At 37.8% G+C, this 18,254-nt stretch overlaps 1 long non-coding RNA gene across 6 annotated transcripts in view; it reads left to right on the top strand.

Annotated features, from left to right (window-relative positions):
- The window catches only part of LOC147917570 (uncharacterized), a 115,401-nt gene that overhangs the window by 82,596 nt on the left and 14,551 nt on the right, over positions 1 to 18,254 (top strand). For 5 of the 6 annotated variants that reach the window (XR_015550931.1, XR_015550929.1, XR_015550933.1 and 2 more), the window contains one exon: positions 10,526 to 13,425. This is a non-coding gene — a long non-coding RNA (uncharacterized LOC147917570). Of the gene's footprint in view, positions 1 to 1,469; positions 1,582 to 10,525; positions 13,426 to 18,254 lie in introns of all 6 variants that reach the window. The other variant, XR_015550930.1, reaches the window with a different exon arrangement.

Below are 18,254 nucleotides of genomic sequence, written 5' to 3'. Positions count from 1 at the left end.
AAGCATTGACTTTCCTGATTGCCAGAAACGCTGAAGAAATGGCTTTGTTTCTTTTTTCCTTCCAATGGCTTTTTCTGTACATTCTCCAAATGGAAGACATCACTGAAGGGATTACTGGTCAAACAGGACAGAGAACAAAACTTTCCCTTCTTTTTCACTTGCAGCCTGTCCTTATATTTCCGCCTGGGTCTACAATGAGGCTCCTTCCTGTTTGTTGAGTATCCTGGGCACTGTGTTGTCCCCAGTTCCTTACAAGCCTCAAAGAATGAAAAAAGTTGTGCTTTTGGGATGTACTAGATCTTTCATTTGCACGATTAGGTCTCTCTGGTGTAGGGAGCCAATCTTCACATTTGTGGGTGTGTGACACATTCAAGTCTACAACACATTCGGATGGTGATCGCCCCGCCGAGCAAGTGGGAAGCTTGGGGCTCTGATTTGGTTGTGGGTTCTGAGACCCTGAGCTGGTAGTGGGCGAAGAGTGTCCTTCTGAGAGACAACATCCAAACGTTAAGTGTTGGTCATGTACCAAATGTGGACGGTGCAAATGAAGAATGAGTCCAAAGGAGGTAGATGGAAAGGCAGCAAGGAGAGGGACTCAGAACCACCCTAGAGAGACAAAAGTGCAGTTCAGCTTCCCCCAGGAGAGATTCTCATGGTGCTGGAAGGTGGGCGTTGAGGGCTTTTGATAGATCCTGTTGGGTGGGTGGAAGCTGTTAGAAGCACTAACAACCGTTTCAGGGACAGGGAACTAGGTCTCACCCTGCACAAGGAAGGAACTCTGTAAATATTAGGCAAATGGTTTAATTTTTGTTCAAGCAAAACAGCCTCTCTTAATGGTTGTTGAAGCCATGAACAGTCACAACTCTGTTATTTAGGGAAGTTGCAGCTGACCGTTTCAGATACGAGCTGTCAGAGCGACTAGACGTCAGGCTGGTTCTGTTGCCCTTTCAGCTCTCTGAAAGTTTAGCTTGTATGTGCAGGCACACCCATGTGCCCGTGCACACACACACATAAGCACACTGTTCTAATAAGAAACATGCAGTAGGCAAACAAGGAAAGAATCTGCATTGTTCCAAAACAACTAGTTCCCTCTGTTTCTTCATTGAATTCACTGGACAAAAATAGTAATATAACATATTCTACTGAATCAGACATAAAATTCTTTTCAACCTAACAATTTACATGGGCATTTATGTCATGTCCCAGTGTGTGTATGTGTATATACATATATAGTATTACTACAGTATGTACAACAGGAATGCATGAAATAATATTTAATATTGGGAGATTCACAATCTTTTGTGAAAGGTAACAATTAGACATAGCAAACAGGTAACTTGCAAGACAGGAGTAAAGTTTCCTAAATACCAAATTCCATCGCCAGAACATTACCTTTCCATTGTTCCCTCAAGCAGTCAATTCCATGGCCTAAGAGACATCAGGGGTTCCAATTGCTTCTCTTTTGGCAGGGTTTGGCATCCAATATCAAGCCACTCACTATCAAGCCCTTTTAACTCAATTGACAAGGTTCTGGAGAACCAGGGCCCATCACCGGCTAAGTTGGAAGAAGGGGTTGGACAGGTAAGAAGGATGATTCTAAGTAAATTCAAAGATCATCACAACATAGGGAGAAGCCTGATGTGAGGAGAAGCTGGTTATTAGAAAGAGATTGATTCCACAAATGTGCTTATCCTCGTTTTATGTGACTACCCAGGAGGTATGGTCACCCTCGCGTCTGCTCTGGAGTATAGAAGGAAAGACATTTCGATTTATTAGGTTTGGGGAGATTTTAAGGGGCTGGGAGGGTTGGTTGTTGTTTTAAAGGAATGAAGTCAAGTGTAGACAACTTTAAAACACTGCTGCTACATCGTGCATCTAATTGAGTCACTTGTGGGTCGTCAGGCTCTAGAGTACAACGATTTGTCAGCACAGGACACAGAGTGGACCAATTTAATACTTGCTGGAGGGGCTAGAATTTCCACAGCCTTTGATCAGATTTTTTTTTTAGGTCAGTACCATTTAGTGGTAGATAAAAATATCAAGTAATTGGTGAGAAACTAGATGGTTTGTGGCTAATTTGCAAAAGCACCGATTACATTGTAATTTGGATTTTATCCACTTAACAAAAAAGTCTGGAGATTTTGAGGAAGAACACATTTAATATTGATACCATGCTATGCAGCTTACTCTATAGCATGCAAACGTCTGCCATCTTTCCTCCCGATGTGCCCTCTTGCTTGCTTGCTCACTGGAGCCTCTGAATCTGCAATGACTTTCGTGTTCTGCCAGATAATAAGATTATGTGTAACACCATTGCTCCTTTAGTACCTTCTTTTAAAAAAATGGAAAATGAAACCCTCTATTCTTTCTTTAACTTAGAATGGAGCAGGATAGAAAAAATTGAAGTCTGATCTATAATCACTAAAATGCCTATCTAATCACTAAATCACTAAAATGCCTATTTGAAGAGAGTTTCCAAAAGAGTCTTTAGGGTGGAAGAGAGTGCAAAAGATGTTGGGTGTTACTACTTGAAGACCTTCTCCACCCCACCAGCCCAGACATTGTTTCTGGAAGAGCCTTCACAGACCTAGTTAATCTCCTCCGAATGTGTTTCTGGGTCAATGGCCTCCTTTCAAAATCAGGCACCAGCACTGAACACGATACTCCAGGAGCAGAGCAGCCACACCCTGGTGGCCTGTTTTGGCTTGCGCTCCACCAAAAGCATTAGAACTTGTTCCCGTGACCTACAGCTTATCACCTGTTAACCCACTATCCTCCTGTTGTGTTTAGAAATAGGACAGGGAAGAATAAACTCAGCAGACATTACTCTTTAGAGTGTTTCCTTCCATTTTAAAAAGACTCATTTTTTTTTTACCTAGTGTATTAGTGTTTGGGCTGCCATAGCAAAATACCATTGACTGGGTGGCTTAAAAAACAGACATTTACTTCTCACAGTTCTGGAGGCTAGAAGTCTAAGATCAAGATTCTGGTCGATTCGGTTTCTGGTGAGACTTTTCCTGGCTTGCAGGCGGCCGCCTTCGTCATGTGCTCACATGGCCTTTCCTCAGTGCCTGCTCAGGAAAAGAGAGAGAGAAGGAGATCTCTGGGGTATTTTCTTATAAGGACATTAAACTGATCAGATCAGGGCCCCACCCTTATGACCTTGTGTAATCTTAATTACTTCCCTAGAGTCCCCATCTCCAAGTACTGCCACACTGGGGTTAGGGCTTTACAGACATTCAGTCCATAACATGGAGTGTACCTCTAATTTCATCTTCTACTTTTTCCATTCGCTTTGCATAACCTTCATTTTTCTGCACAGTCTTCATAACCATCTTTTCACTTTTTCTGACTATACTATTTTCATATGTTCTTATTATTTAAAATTTTGGGTAAATTCAGGGAAATACAGTGAAGAAAACTTAAAATCACTTAGGTATAATCACTATTAAATTTTAGTGCATTCTCTTTCAGTGTTTTCCAATGCGTTTCTATATATTATATCTAGAAAATACATTTACAGAATGAGTTATATAGATTTAGTAGCCAGCTTTTGTCTCTTAGCATTGTATCATAAGTATTTCCCCAGTGTTGTAAAAAATTATTTGACCACGTATTTTAACAACTGCCTAATATTTTATAACACGACAGTACCATGGTTTATTTAACCAAACTCATATTGTTGAACATTTGAGTTTCCAGTTTTTCACTGCTGTAAATAATATTTTAAGTAATATTGTGCAAGTAAGTTTTGTCCACATTTCATATTTGTTTTAGGCCAGATTCTACTAGATCAAATAATAGAAATATTTTAATGCTCCTGTACATATTGCAAATTGTTTTACAGAATCTCAACAATGATTATTCATGGCTTTAAAAAATACTATTTGAAACATAGAAATAAGCACAGCACGAAGAAATCATTTTGTTCAATCACCTAAAATAGCCGTTGTTAAAATTTCAAAGAATAAATAGGATTGTATTGTTTTAAATCTTATTTTTCATTACAATATTTATGAATATTTTTTCCATGACATTATGTACCCTTCCATAATATTTTAAAGCCTGCATTGTGGTCTATTGTATGGATGCATCATAATTTAACTAGCCAATTCCCTAGTTTTGAATTTTTATGTTTCTTTATTACAAATAAGACAGAACAAAACACTCTTATAGATAAACCTTGAAGTACCTCCCAGATGCAGTGTTCTTGTGCCAAAATATTTGCATATGTTTAATGATTTTAACATGCACTGTTAAATTGTACTTGAAAAGTTTGTGCTGATTTATATTTTCATCAACAGTGTAAGAGCAGTACCTATGCTGGTGGGGAGAGTAACACATAATCATTGCTCATTTAATAAATGGAAAATTATATTTCAATTTAACGTCTGTCTTTATTTAGTAGTAAGGTTGAATATTTTTTCATATGTTTATTGGCCAGTTTTATTTTTTCATTAATTACCTCTAAGTGTTCTTTGATCATTTTTCTATTGGAAGTATCCATCATTCTCTTGTTAATTTGTAAGATCTTCCCATATTTTTAAGCAGCGTTTCTTAAACCACGTTCCACAGAGAATTAATGTCACATGAAAAGATAATAAATGTTCTGCTAAAATTGAAAAAAAAATTGATAATGATGATAATGTTTATTAAAACATTTTTAAATGTATATGTAAGAAAAATATTAAATATAAATAGTAGTTATTTGATATCTATTTTGAGACACAATCTGTTATACCTGAGAATGCCAGAAAGTGGCATGAGAAAATACCTAATATATGTATTTACCCTTGTGTCTCTTCAGTGGTCATGAGAACATCATATATCTTATCTTAAAATGTCCACATACATTTGTGATATATTTAATATTATCATAAATAAATCATGAATCAAATTTTAACTCTTTTCACATCAATTAATTTGTCTGAGACTCTTTTGTCATTTGTCAAGATATTCTTGGCTTGTCTTATTTGTACTTACAAATAAACTTAGAATAAGATTGTCGAGATCTTCTCCCAAAATTCCCTTAAGATTTTTACCGTAATTGCAATAATTTTATTGATTTATCTGGAAAGAACTTACCTTTGTACAAGGTGACGTCTTCCCATTCAGCAACATGGTACTTCTCTCCAATTTTTCAAGTCTTGTTTTAACTCACTAAGAAACTTAATTTTTTAAAGAAAAATTATTATAACTTTTATAACTATATAAATTTTTTATAAATATATATTTACATATTTTTTATATTTTTATATATTTTAAATTTTATAACTAGGAGGTCCTCAACTAATATGGTGGGGCTTTCTTCTATCATCTTGTCTTATTTTTTTGTTTTTAAATTTTCCTTTATGTTTCCTTTTATAATGGTATTTTTTTCTGTATCTTTGTTTCTGTAACTACACTGGTAAATTTTCTAAAAATTATTTGATCCTGTCTCTTTATCAATGTCAATTGCAAAAATATCTATTAATTTCTTCCTATAAAACTTGTGAAATTTACCATCATTTTACTTCCTTTCTCTCCCTCCATCTTGCTTCTCTTCTTGGTATGATCAGATTTAGACCCAGATTCTTATTATTACTGCTTTTACATTGTAAAGCCTTTAAAGAATTTTTTTTAACATTTGCATTTTTTAACATTTAACATTGTTTATTCTACCGTTTCTTTTTTACTGTATCTTTTGTATTCTTGAATTCTTTATTCAATTTTTGATTCACTCTGGAATTCTTGATTCACTTTTTGAATCAAAATATTTTTACTTTTAAAAGATAGATATTGGTAGCTTCAAAATACTTGCATTTCTGATTTTATCTTTCTGAGGCTTTTAAACTGGATATAAGATTCTCAATTCATAATCCTTTCCTTTCAACTCTCTATTGGTTGAAAGGAAACCAACTGGTAGCTATTGCTTCATTGTCTGCTCAAATTTAGTGTTGTAGTAAAAAAATCTGACCTTTTGTTTTGCTTGTACATACTTATAAGAATTTTTCTTTTGCAAATATAAAACATGTCTAGGTGTGACTTTCCTCACTAATTTGCCAACCACTCCATTATCCCTTTTGCTCTGAATATTCAAGTCTTTTATCAACTGGTGGAAGTTGTCTTTTATTATGTTTTTGATTGTTACTTCTCTTCTGTCTGTTCTGTCTTCTCTTTCTAGAATTCCTAACATACATATTTTGAATTTATGGTAACCCTCTTGAAAGTCAATCTCTTCTCTCCTCATAAATCTCCTCTAAGTCAGGGGAAAACCTCTATAGCTATTGATTTCCTACAACAGTCTGTAGTTTGCTGCCTCCATTTTAGTTTTTAATTCAGCATTCACGTTTTTTCATCTCTGTAACATCTTTCTTGGGCTGCATTTTCTTCACAGTGCTCTATTCCTGTCTTCTCTAGCTTTACAGATTCACACTCCTCCTGAATCTTGATAAGAAAATTTATTTGAAATCTTCTACAGTTTTATCCTGTTGCTTCAATAATAAGAGAAAATTTGGTTACTAAAGATTTGTCTCCTTTTCTTGAATTGCTCTGTCTTTTCAGTGGTTTTTCACAAGATCCGTGCTTGTCTGCTTTTATGAGTTCAGGTGAGGGTGCAAATTGTTGAGATCTCTATCTAAACAATAAATGGAGAAAGAAAAACTTTAGATTTGCTGTAGTTTATTTATGTCTGGAAGCCAATGGAAAATAATGAATGAGCGATAGCAGGAGTAGTTACAGCAGCGAGCTTCACCTCTGTGCCTATAAGTTTTGTCTGTGTCTTAGTTGTGGCAGCCCAGTGTACTCCAGGCAGTGCCCCGAATCTAAGGTTACCCTTACAAAGAGTCAGCCACAGCAGTACCCTATATCTGCTCAGCTTGTCTAGTCACATCATACGTAATAATAATAACCATAATGGCTAAAATTTTTGAGTGCTTATGATGTGGCAGCTACTGTCCTGACATGTACATAGTACATGAAAATTGGATATAAACACTGCAGAAAGACTCCTATTATTTGTGGTCTCCTCGTCTAGGATGTTTCCCAGAAACATTACTGAGATGGAGATTTGATCTCCACTCCCCCAGCCAACCAATGATAGCTAGAGTGACCAAATAATTTATCGTCTAAACTGAGACACTTTTTTTTTTTTTTTGTGAGGAAGATCAGCCCTGAGCTAACATCCATGCCAATCCTCCTCTTTTTGCTGAGGAAGACCGGCTCTGACCTAACATCTATTGCGAATCCTCCTCCTTTTTTTTTTCCCCCAAAGCCCCAGTAGATAGTTGCATGTCATAGTTGCACATCCTTCTAGTTGCTGTATGTGGGACGCAGCCTCAGCATGGCCAGAGAAGCAGTGCGTCGGCGCATGCCTGGGATCCAAAGCCGGGTGGCCAGTAGCGGACCTGGCGCACTTAACCGCTGTGGGGGGAAGAGGGAGAATCTCCCTCTGCCCTTTTCCTTAAGGTTCTTATGGCTGGCCAAATAATTAACAAGACAGGTTAACAGGAGAAAATAATACCAAGTTTAATAACATGTATACATGGGAGAAACTCAGAAATGAGCAACTCGTCCCTCTGTCTAAGCTGCTTGCTTAAGTATTGCAGCTAAAGGTGAGGAGCGTGTTGGGGGCGGGTAGTGGCCTGGGACTTCAGAGGGCAGGAAGACAATTCTTTTCAGGGTCATCTATAGATAATGTGGTCAGGGAGAGACAGAGTTTTTCATTAAAGAGGCTTGGTGCCTTTCCTATTGTAACCTCTATCCTACATTATCTTTACAGCCATCATGATAGAAGATCTGTTCCAGGAAGGAGCCACCATGTCAAATTTTTTAGGCGGTTAGTGGGGGAGGTCAAATGTCCCTCAGAAAAAACAATCAAGGTAAAGAGATATATTTCAGGGTGGCCAAATCTTGATCTCCCACACTGCTAAGCCACGGTGCCAGCCGTAAACTGAGACACGTTTGAACGCAAAAAAGGAAGTTAAGAATTATAAGATAACAAGGGTAAACTGGGACTGTCCCAGGTAAACTGGAATATATGGTCACTGAAATCGTAGCACACTCTTGCCTTCAGCTATTGTTGCTCTGAGTTAGATTCAATGCATGTGTTCAAATTACCCTCTTCACTAGGTGGTCCTCAACTGACATTTTTAGTAACTGCCTAATAATCTATGTATTTACCATCACGTAATCATTTCCTTATTGATGAGCAATTAAGTTGCTTCCAATTTTCATCTATTAAATATAACACTGAATGAACATCTTTATGCATAAAATTATATCCTTAATTTAGATTTTTCTTTTGGACAACATCTCAGAACTAAAATTATGTAGTAAGCTCTTCTTTCTCTGCCTCCATCTCTTTCTCTTCTTTTTCTTTCCCTTTTCTAAAAGCCATTATAGAAATGGGTTATAATATCTTACTGCCTCATTAATTAATAAGTTAACTAAAATCTTTGACATGGGCCGGCCCCGTGGCTTAGCGGTTAAGTGCGCGCACTCCACTACTGGCGGCCCGGGTTCGGATCCCGGACGCGCACCAACGCACCGCTTCTCCGGTCATGCTGAGGCTGCGTCCCACATACAGCAACTAGAAGGATGTGCAGCAATGACATACAACTATCTACTGGGGCTTTGGGGGGAAAAAAATAAATTAAAAAAAAAAATCTTTGACACGTTCATTTTGTATTTGTATAGGAGTCATGACTTTTCTTCTTTTTAAATTATCCTTTAACAGTTTGGAGGTCATCCACCAAGATGCTCTGACAGAGCCAGGTAAACTGCATTGCCAGAGAGGTACACCTATTAGGAGGAGCCAGGGGGTGGGGGGGTGAGTTAAAATCAGATACATCTTTTCTTGATTTTGAGAAATGAATCTTAAGCAGCAATAAAACTTGAACTTTTCTGTCTCTATGTTTCTGTAGGGATTTTTTCCCCTCTCTCTCCTCTAATTTTGCATTTTGTTTTTCTTTCTGGTTCACACAGGAAGAATAAGTTATGATGGCAGCAATAATCAGTGGAATTTGACTTTATGGTCTGACTATTCAGTAATATGGGTAAATGGATTAATGGACCATAGAGGTCTATTCTCTGTGGGGTGAAAAAATAGAGAATCCAGGATGTTAGTCTTTTTTGTTTCTCTATTTGTCTATTTTAGCTTGAATCAGTTAAGAATTTCATTCTTACCAAGAGAGTGAACAGCTCTATGATATCTGGACCTGTGAGTTTTTGTGTTGCTATCTTACTATTAACCCATGAATAAACTTGTAGAACTAAAGATATACACTCTCTCTATATATGTGTGTCTGTGTGTCTATAATTCAGAAAGTCCTTTACTTCTCATAGTGTGAATATGAAATGTTTTCCTATCTCTGCAGCCATTAATAAATTAAATTATAAAGTCTTTTAAATTAAAAGAAACTCTGTTCTGGTTGGCTTATAGAGATAAATAAGGTCCTATAAATTAAATATTCCTAAAATTCCCAGAAAATAAGGAAATTGAACTCCAAACACATTAAGTATGCTAGACATGAAAGCAATTACATGGGGTAAAGCATAGTAGGTGGGGTAGGGAAGGACTAGAGGCTGAGAGAAGGACCGGAAGGGTGATATTGTGGGGAAGAAGCGTGGTGGCAGTGACTGGAGATTGGTCACACACAAGTGGGTTCATCAAATAAGTAAATATACTAATGTGGGTGATCAAAATTTGGCCACTCCAAAATATATCTCTTTACCTTGATTATTTTCTCTGACAGACATTTGACCTCCTCCACTAACTGCCTAAAGGAATTTAACTCTGGGTATGGACAGACTGGCAGGGTCCTCACTAACCCATTCTTATCAAAGTTCTGTTTACCAAACATTTACATTTGTAAAGGTATCTCCCTCTCTGTACTGGGAAGAGTGGGGGATGAGCTTATCTCTGGAAACTCTTATCAGTACAGAAGGAGAGGACTTAAATCTGTATACCCTTGATTGCTGTGCTGTGCTTTCCGGTAATCCCCCATAGCTCTCTCCTCCCCACCCCAACATCCTCCCTTGTCTTTATCTAAATCTATTTAAGGTGAAAAATCTCTGCGATTTGTTGAGAAACTCGGTTTCCCTGGTTTCTCCCATATATACATGTTATTAAACTTTATTTTATTTTCTCCTGCTAACCTGTCTTTTAATTATTTGGCCAGCCATAAGAACCTTAAAGAAAAGGGCAGAGGGGGATTCTCCCTCTTCCCCCACACTAACAATAACGAGAGTTCGATTTCTCATTGTGAAAGAAGGGGATTACTGAAAAGAAGAAAACTACAACAAACCATGTGGTGTTGGATTCAAATTAGAAGTATCTGTTTGTACTCACAGTTTAATAAATAGATATAAATGCCCCTATGCATATCTCTATATAGCTATCTATAGAGATAAATATACATATATCTATTCATTTCCTAGCTCTGTCTACTAGTCACTGACTAGGTGCACGAAGGAACTCAAGGGTGGATTGGGAAGCATTTAGCTGTTTTTCCAAATTGTTTTTTTCCCTTTTTATTATGTTAAGGAGATGCAACTGCCAATCACGCTGAACCAGACCAAGCCTCGCCCCAAGAGCTACGCCCACGACCTTTGCCTTATTTTTAATGCTAAGATCTCTCCAGGAGGAGCTTCGGCCTTATCACTTTAACCTGCAGTGCATGTGAAAGCATGTTTTCCTACTGAGCCTGCGCAAGCGAATACCCACCTCTCCCTTTTGAGTATTCATTCCCCATCGAAAATAAAAGGTCCTTGCTTCCCTTTGTTTGGGGGACACCATGACTTTGGAAATGATTCTGCATGGCCTTCTATTTGCTGCAAATATAACTTACTTTGTGAGACAACTTCCACTGGTATAGAGTTTTATTTAACTCACCAGGAGGCGAACCCACTTGGTTAGGTAACATACTGAGAAGGCCTGGGAGTCATGACTCCCAGTGTCACTGTGCATTGAGCACGTCTAGCTCTCAGATTTTGGTTTCTAAATATCATTCTGCACTAAAAGAAACTAAGGCTCTTTGGAGAAATAGAAGATTCCAGTTCTGGTTCAGGAAAAATACAAGATAAGCCTGAAACATCCTGTGCCTGAAAGAGAGAAAGTGCTCAAAAAATTGTGAGAGTATGTCAAAACAACACAGAAACCAACTTGAAGGAGTTCCCACTGGCTGAATCTAGGACAATCTGAGCAGCAAAATAAATAATGAGGTAACAGATTAAAACCCATTGAATAAAATCGGAATACATGAGTTCATGCTAATCTAAATAAACAAATGATATAAATTAATTAATTAATGGTGAGATACAGGATATTTATATCATCTCAAAGTAACTCCTTTATTACAAAGGGAAAAAGAATAACTTTACAGTGGAGCAACCTGGTAGATACCACGTCAACGAAGTGATTAAAGTTAATATAACTAGGATTGAGACTAATAAAAATTATGTGCCACCTAATGGAATTCAATGAGAAGAACACACCGTTACTTCTGTGATATTCTCACCAAAGTCGTATAACCTGAATCGAATCTTAAGGGAACAGCAGACTAACCCAAACTGAGGTACCATCTACAAAATAACTGGTCTGTAATCTTCAAATGTGCCATGACCGACCGTGAAAAGCAAGGGAAGAAGGAGGAACTGCTCTACATTGAAGGGGACTAAAGAGCCATGACGACTAAAAGCAGCATATTGTTCTGAACTGGATCCTTCTACTACAAAGACATTATTGAGACAATTGACGAAAATTGAATAGAGTGTGAGGACAAGACAGGTGTAACGTATCAGTGTTAATTTCCTAATTTTGATGGTTGTATTGTGGTTATGTAGGAAAATGTATACCTTTGTAAGAAAGTCACCTTAAATATTCAAGGATGGTAAGGGTATCATATCAACTTACTCTCAAATGGTATAGGGAAAGTTCTTTGTACTCCAATTGCAATTTTTGAAAATCTGATATTACATCAAATTTTTAAAAAAAATTTACATTGTCCAAAGGCGTGAACATTTTAACGATTCTTGATAAAAATTGCTAAGTTGCTTTCCAAAAGGGTTGTACCTTGTCTTATAACTATGCAGTTCCATTTTTTCCTATTAAATTTTTGTCAGGTAAGCCAGGCACTAACAGCATTCAAAGACCTTATTTTCAGACCTACCTGTCACACTTTATAATAGAAGTGCTGATTTTCATGAACTCACTTATTATCTCAATGTGGGGGTAATCACTCATTGTATCATTAGCTGATAATGACTAGATGAGTTGATTGAGCTGCAAATGACTATGGTTAGAGATTGCAGCTCTAGCTGATTAGATAAATATGCCACATATTTCATTTTGATCATATCAATTTCACTATCATTTGACTGAAATGTCTTCCTTCAACCTAAAGTTCTCATTAAGGCATGGTAATTTCTCTGAAATATGACTGTATGCATGACTTCTACCAGCCAAAACCAATAGTTACAGAAAAGGAAGGTTATTTTACATTTTAGCAACTGCCTTGTTATATGATTTTACACAATTCTAGAAATATGAAGATCCTTTGTTAGAAAGTGAATAGTATCTTTATGACACTTGGAATAGAACACGTGTGGCAGGGCAGAGAGATCAGTGCTTCTTTAACTGACCATCCTGTCTGGTTTAAGAATTTTAGGAGGAAGATGGTCACGGATGTTAGCCCAGGGCCAATCTTCTTCAGCAAAAGAAGGAGGATTGGCAGATGTTAGCTCAGGGCCGATCTTCCTCACACACACACACAAAAAAAAGAATTTTAATGAAGAGATTTGGGGGTTTTTTCCACAGTAAGTCCTAAAGAATAGCTCTCTTTGGCACCTGGCATCAGGCATTATTTAGGTTTTGTAGCCAAGTGCTTCACAAACTTTAAAGTGCACAGGAATTTTGTTAAAATGCAGATCTGGTTCAGCAGGTCTGGGGTGGGACCCGAGAGTCTGCCTTCCTAACAAGATCCCAGGAGGTACCGATGCTGCCTGTGCACAAACCACACTCACAGGGAAAGCCAGGGGCTACCAAACAGCTCACTTATGCTGTTGCATCAAGAACAGACCTCAGAGGTTGTGTGTGAGGAGATGCTTGGCACACTGGTGAATCTGCTCCTCTCAGCAGGCCTGGTTCTTCTACCTGCTCTAGAGCAGAGTTAATCCAGCAGCCAGCTGGATGGACGATGACAATGACCACAGTGAGCAATTTTATTGGGCCAAGATTTCATACTTAAGAAAACAGACAAAAATTTGACTGTCTTGTCCATGTAGTGCTATGATCTTTATTGGAATATGGCCCATAGCTCTTATTTTTCTTCTAAAACTCCTTGTACAGCCCTGGGAACAAGAAGTCATTGTCATTCCTTGGAAAGGAAAGAGAAAGAGAAGATGAGGAAAGTGTGCAGTCTCATGAGCTGCCTTGAATAACTCCAGGTAAATAGGAATCTGGTCTGATCTGGTGAGTCACAAATTGACCTAAGGTTAGCTTTAAGATTATTCAGTCATTTTTGCTATTTTGGGATGAGGGAAGGGGGCTCTTTTAAAAGTAGCTGAGTGTTACTGCACCTTTTCCATGAATAGCTTGGATTCAGAATTTTTAGGGATGAAGTTTGCTCTATGGTAAACTGGTATGTTAACATTTCAAAGGCATAATAAGTCAGCACTTGCTACTTCAAGTTGTCTCTTAACCTTGGGACACTGAGTGATACCATCTCCATTCTATTGATCTGGGAATTGAGGCACTAGGAGGTTAATTAATTTAGCCAAAATCACATAGCTAATAAGTGGTGGAGATAGGATTTGAATGCTGCCTGTAAGATTTCAAAGCTCAATGGCCTTCTAATATGCCAGGCTTCTTCTCTAAGAATATTTGTGTAGGAAAAGTATTTTAGCTTAAATTGGTGGGAAATTGGTGATATGCTGGGATTTTTTTGCTTGACCAAGATTATGCAACTACTAAGTGAGGAGAAAGAATTCAAACCCAGGTCTAATCGACTGCACAGGCTTTGCATTATACCCACTTCTAATGATCCAAGAATCATGCTGCTAACAGCAGTACCACAGATATCACATCTTATTTGTAGAGCACTTTCAAGTTCTTAGAGTTGTCATTTGGGTCCCACAGTATACCTGAGAGGTGAGTAGGGCAGGCTTTCCATGCAGTTCACAAGTTAGGAAACCACGACTGCGCAAGTTAAACCCAAGGTTCACAACCAAGAAGCGGTAGCCCTAAAATCTAGGTCTTGGGAAGCAAATTCCAGGAGTCCACAGTCTTCACTGTCATCAAAAGACCTCAGCATGTTTCTGGAGCATTTTTAAGTGGAAATATCCCCAGCTGTGCATGGGGATTTATCTTCATTTTAAAGTAGTTATTTAGAAGCTAGCCAAGGCCATGATCTGCTTTTAGATTACTAAAATAATGGCAGCTGTCTTAACAGGAATTTATTGAGTACCTACAATGCATAAAAATGAACATGACATGGGCCCTGCCTTCAAGGAGCTTACAATCTAGTAGACATGCAAAGACATAGACATAACTGACTGAGAAAAGATGAAAAATTCGTTTGAGTCTATGTGTAAAGAAGTAAGTACAAACTGAGGCAAGGATATAAGTGAATAAGGAATATAAATACCTCTTCTGGAAAGAGGACAGCTGCTTTGTACTTTGCAGGTGACTTTTCCATAAAGGACAATTACCATTATTTTAGTCCACAGCAATTTGGTTCTTCGTTTCTCCTTTCTAGTCCAAGAGCCCAAATAAACCTGTCAGAAATCCTTTGGAATCTTATCCTTGTAAGCAATTACTATTAGCCCTACTCGGAGTAATCTCCGATAGCTCTGTTGGATCTCCACACGCCAGTTGTAAAAAAAAAAAAAAACAAAAAAACAAAAAAAAGAAACAACCTCAGGACCGGCCCCGTGGCATAGCGGTTAAGTGCACGCTCTCCGCTGCTGGCGGCCTGGGTTCGGATCCCGGGCATGCGCCAATGCACCGCCGATGCACCGCTTGTCAGGCCATGGTGTGCTGGCGGCCTGGGTTCGGATCCCGGGCATGCGCCAATGCACCGCCGATGCACCGCTTGTCAGGCCATGGTGTGGCGGCATCCCATATAAAGTAGAGGAGGATGGGCACGGATGTTAACCCAGGGCCAGTCTTCTTCAGCAAAAAGAGGAGGATTGGCATGGATGTTAGTTCAGAGCTGATCTTCCTCACACACACAAAAAAAAAACCTCTTCCCAGAACATGCTGAATTCTCATCCTGCTCCAAGTCTTTGCATGTACTTCTATCTCTGGAACACTGTTCCCTTCGACTCTTTACCTGGACAGCTCTTACTCATCCTTCAGGTCTCAGCTTAGCTTTATGCACACTGGGAAACTTTTCTAATTCTCCAAGTCTGGAGTAAAGCATGTAGTGGTCTGTGTAGGTTAAGCTGTGCTGCAATAACAAACATCCTCCAAATCTCAGTGGCTTAAAAAAAATAAAGGTTTATTTCTAATGCACATTATATGTCCATTGAAGGTTAGTTGTGGGCTCTGCTCCGTATCATTCCCCCTCGGGGTCCAAGCCCAATAGAGCCTCCCCCATATGGAGTACAGCCAGTTACCATGAGGGAAAAATGCTTTCCACCTACATATGACTTGTGTTACTCCCACTCATATTTCATTAGCCAAAATAAGTCAGTCCTAACTTTAAAGAAGTGAAGAAGTGCAATCCTACCATGTGCCAGAAAGGAAAAGACCTGGAATCTCAGTGAATATCACTAATAACCAGCACAGGGCTCTTCTGCTTGCGCCCAGAATCCCAGTACTTACGACAATTGCAGTACTTTTTACACTGCACTGCAATTATCAGTCAGTATCCCCCCACTAGACTCCAAGCTTCTTAAGGACAGGCACTTAACCTTACTTTTATATCCAATACCTGTCCAATACCTGCCACAGTGTGTGGCACATACACACAGTGAAAAAACTTGAACGAAGAAGACAATGTCCTCTTTTTTAAAAATGCAGGTCTGTATCTTTAAATTTATGATTTCAAAATAATTACAATTCAAAATGCTATTTATGTCTTATGTTCCTTAAGAAAGATATACATATAGCCTTGAGCTACAATTCTGACTTTGCTTTTGAATGCAAATATTTTAACAAGTATAGCACACAGAAGCTTGAACTGTCAGTTATTCTAGCAGCATATGTAAAATATCTTGTTTATCCCGGAGATCCCAAATTAGACTAATGAAAAAGCTCTACCTTTAAAAATACATCTCTGAGATTTTGTGTCTGTTCTCAATTTGTCTTGAAAATGAATCAAAAGTTAGAGCTGCTATTTTCTTTAAGAAATAAAAGTAATATTTCTTTAGTTTTCTTAGTTGTGAATGGACTTTGATGACTAAACATGACAAGTAAATGCAAAAGATGAATTATCCATCATCAGTTTCTTTGTTTATAGTCAGGTATTAATTTTCCTATATACTTCAGAGCTTTAAAACATATCAGTTGAATTTCTACACAAACAATCGGTTTAGGAAATAACCCACCAATTTGTTGGTGAATTCACCCAAATGGTAAATTCTTTAAAACATCCAGCTATCAACAAGTAGCTTGAATAAATTACATCGCATGTTCCCAGCAAGCCAGGGTGTAAAAACATAACCATAAGGTACTTTTGGAGAGAACACAATGTATAAGTTTATAATAAAAATGACAGTCCACTGAAATGTCACATTTTCTTAATTACAAATTTGTTTTCAGAGGAACCATGTCGTTTTTCAAGTGCAAGTATTGGATTTAGCAATTATTAGATTTAGTGTGAAGAATATGCTTACCAATTTTAGCTTCTTTAGTTTTAAAAGCTTTATTCGGATTGGCCCTAAGGAAAATCTATAGGATGTGTTATGTTTGTGTGGTATTTTTATATCATTATAACATTTGTATTTTGATCATCATGATACTTTCCTGAGATAGATGAGTTTCAGAGACTTTTAGCCCCATCTAACTTGGCTTTTTTCCTTCTGCAGTTCCATTTCCTCCTCAGTCCACTTTCTAGTGGTTACATTTTAATAGGGAAATTTTCATGAATCCTCTCAGCAACTGGCATTCAGTCAGCTCTCTTCTGATTTGGGCAAGAAAATTCATCTTCTCCAAGAAGGGCTTCTTCCTATGGAATTTTCTCCTTTTCCTGACAACAAAAACCTAACTTGATAACTTATGGAATATATCTGGATGTCTACTTAAGAGAAATACGAGTTCCAATGAACAGATATTTATTTTTAGAGTTATACCATCTTTTTTTTTCTTTATTATTATTTTTTTTAATTTTTTGTTTATGGTTTAACATTGTATAAATTTCAGGTGTACTAGTTATATCATCTTGTTTCTTATGTTTAAAAACAACTATGAGACTTGTTTGATGATATTAAAAAGTAACCAAATTGGAAGTTATTCTTTAAGACCCCGGAAGTATGAAATAGATAATATTAGCTCTCCCTGAAAATCTATAGTATGGTTTGAACTGGGTAAAATAGTGAAATAGATGAAGTTGTTCTTGTTATTCTTTTCTCATATTTCAGTCTCTCAACAAATATTTACTGAGTACATACTATATGCCAGGCCCTGTGTTTGTAGTTAGCATTAAAACGGTGAGCAGAAACCAAGCCTAGAAAATAACAGGGAAGATATACATTAATCAAACAACCGTGTCAAGGATGCAATACATCCTTGGATGCACTGCATAGTGACAAACTGAGATAAGTATTTTGAAGGATGGTAACCATTTCTCAAAAGTGGATAATACCGAAGGAACTTGACTTAGAGTGGGAGGGAGGAGGGGGTCAGGGGAGCCTTGCCTGAGAAGATGACCCTTGATCTGAGATCTGGCAAATGAAATGGTACAGGTGGGGGCCTGGGAGCAAGAAAAAATGAATAGAGATGAAACACATCAAACAAGTTGAGGTTGGGGACAGAGGCTGAAGGTGTAAGAAGAGACTAGAAAGGCTGGCAAAACCCAAACCTTCAGGACCTTGTAAAACGTGGATTTTGGACTTCATCACGAGGGCAATAAAAAGCCACTGACGCATTTTAAACAAGTGATGAACATAACCAGATTCATGTTCTGAAAAAACTACTCTGACTTCATTGTGGAGATTAATGAGAAGCCCAAGTGGTATAGGGAGACTAGTGAGAAGTCTGGACAAGAGGTGGTGGTGGCTTAGATTTAGTGTAGCAGCATCATTCAAAGATGAAAATTGGGCAAATTTGAGAG

This window comes from Ceratotherium simum, chromosome 3 (genome assembly GCF_057802395.1).
Source record: "Ceratotherium simum simum isolate JZ-2026a chromosome 3, ASM5780239v1, whole genome shotgun sequence".
Taxonomy (NCBI): domain Eukaryota; kingdom Metazoa; phylum Chordata; class Mammalia; order Perissodactyla; family Rhinocerotidae; genus Ceratotherium; species Ceratotherium simum.
Note: the sequence above shows the minus strand (reverse complement) of the source record. Positions and strands in the feature narration are given on the sequence as shown.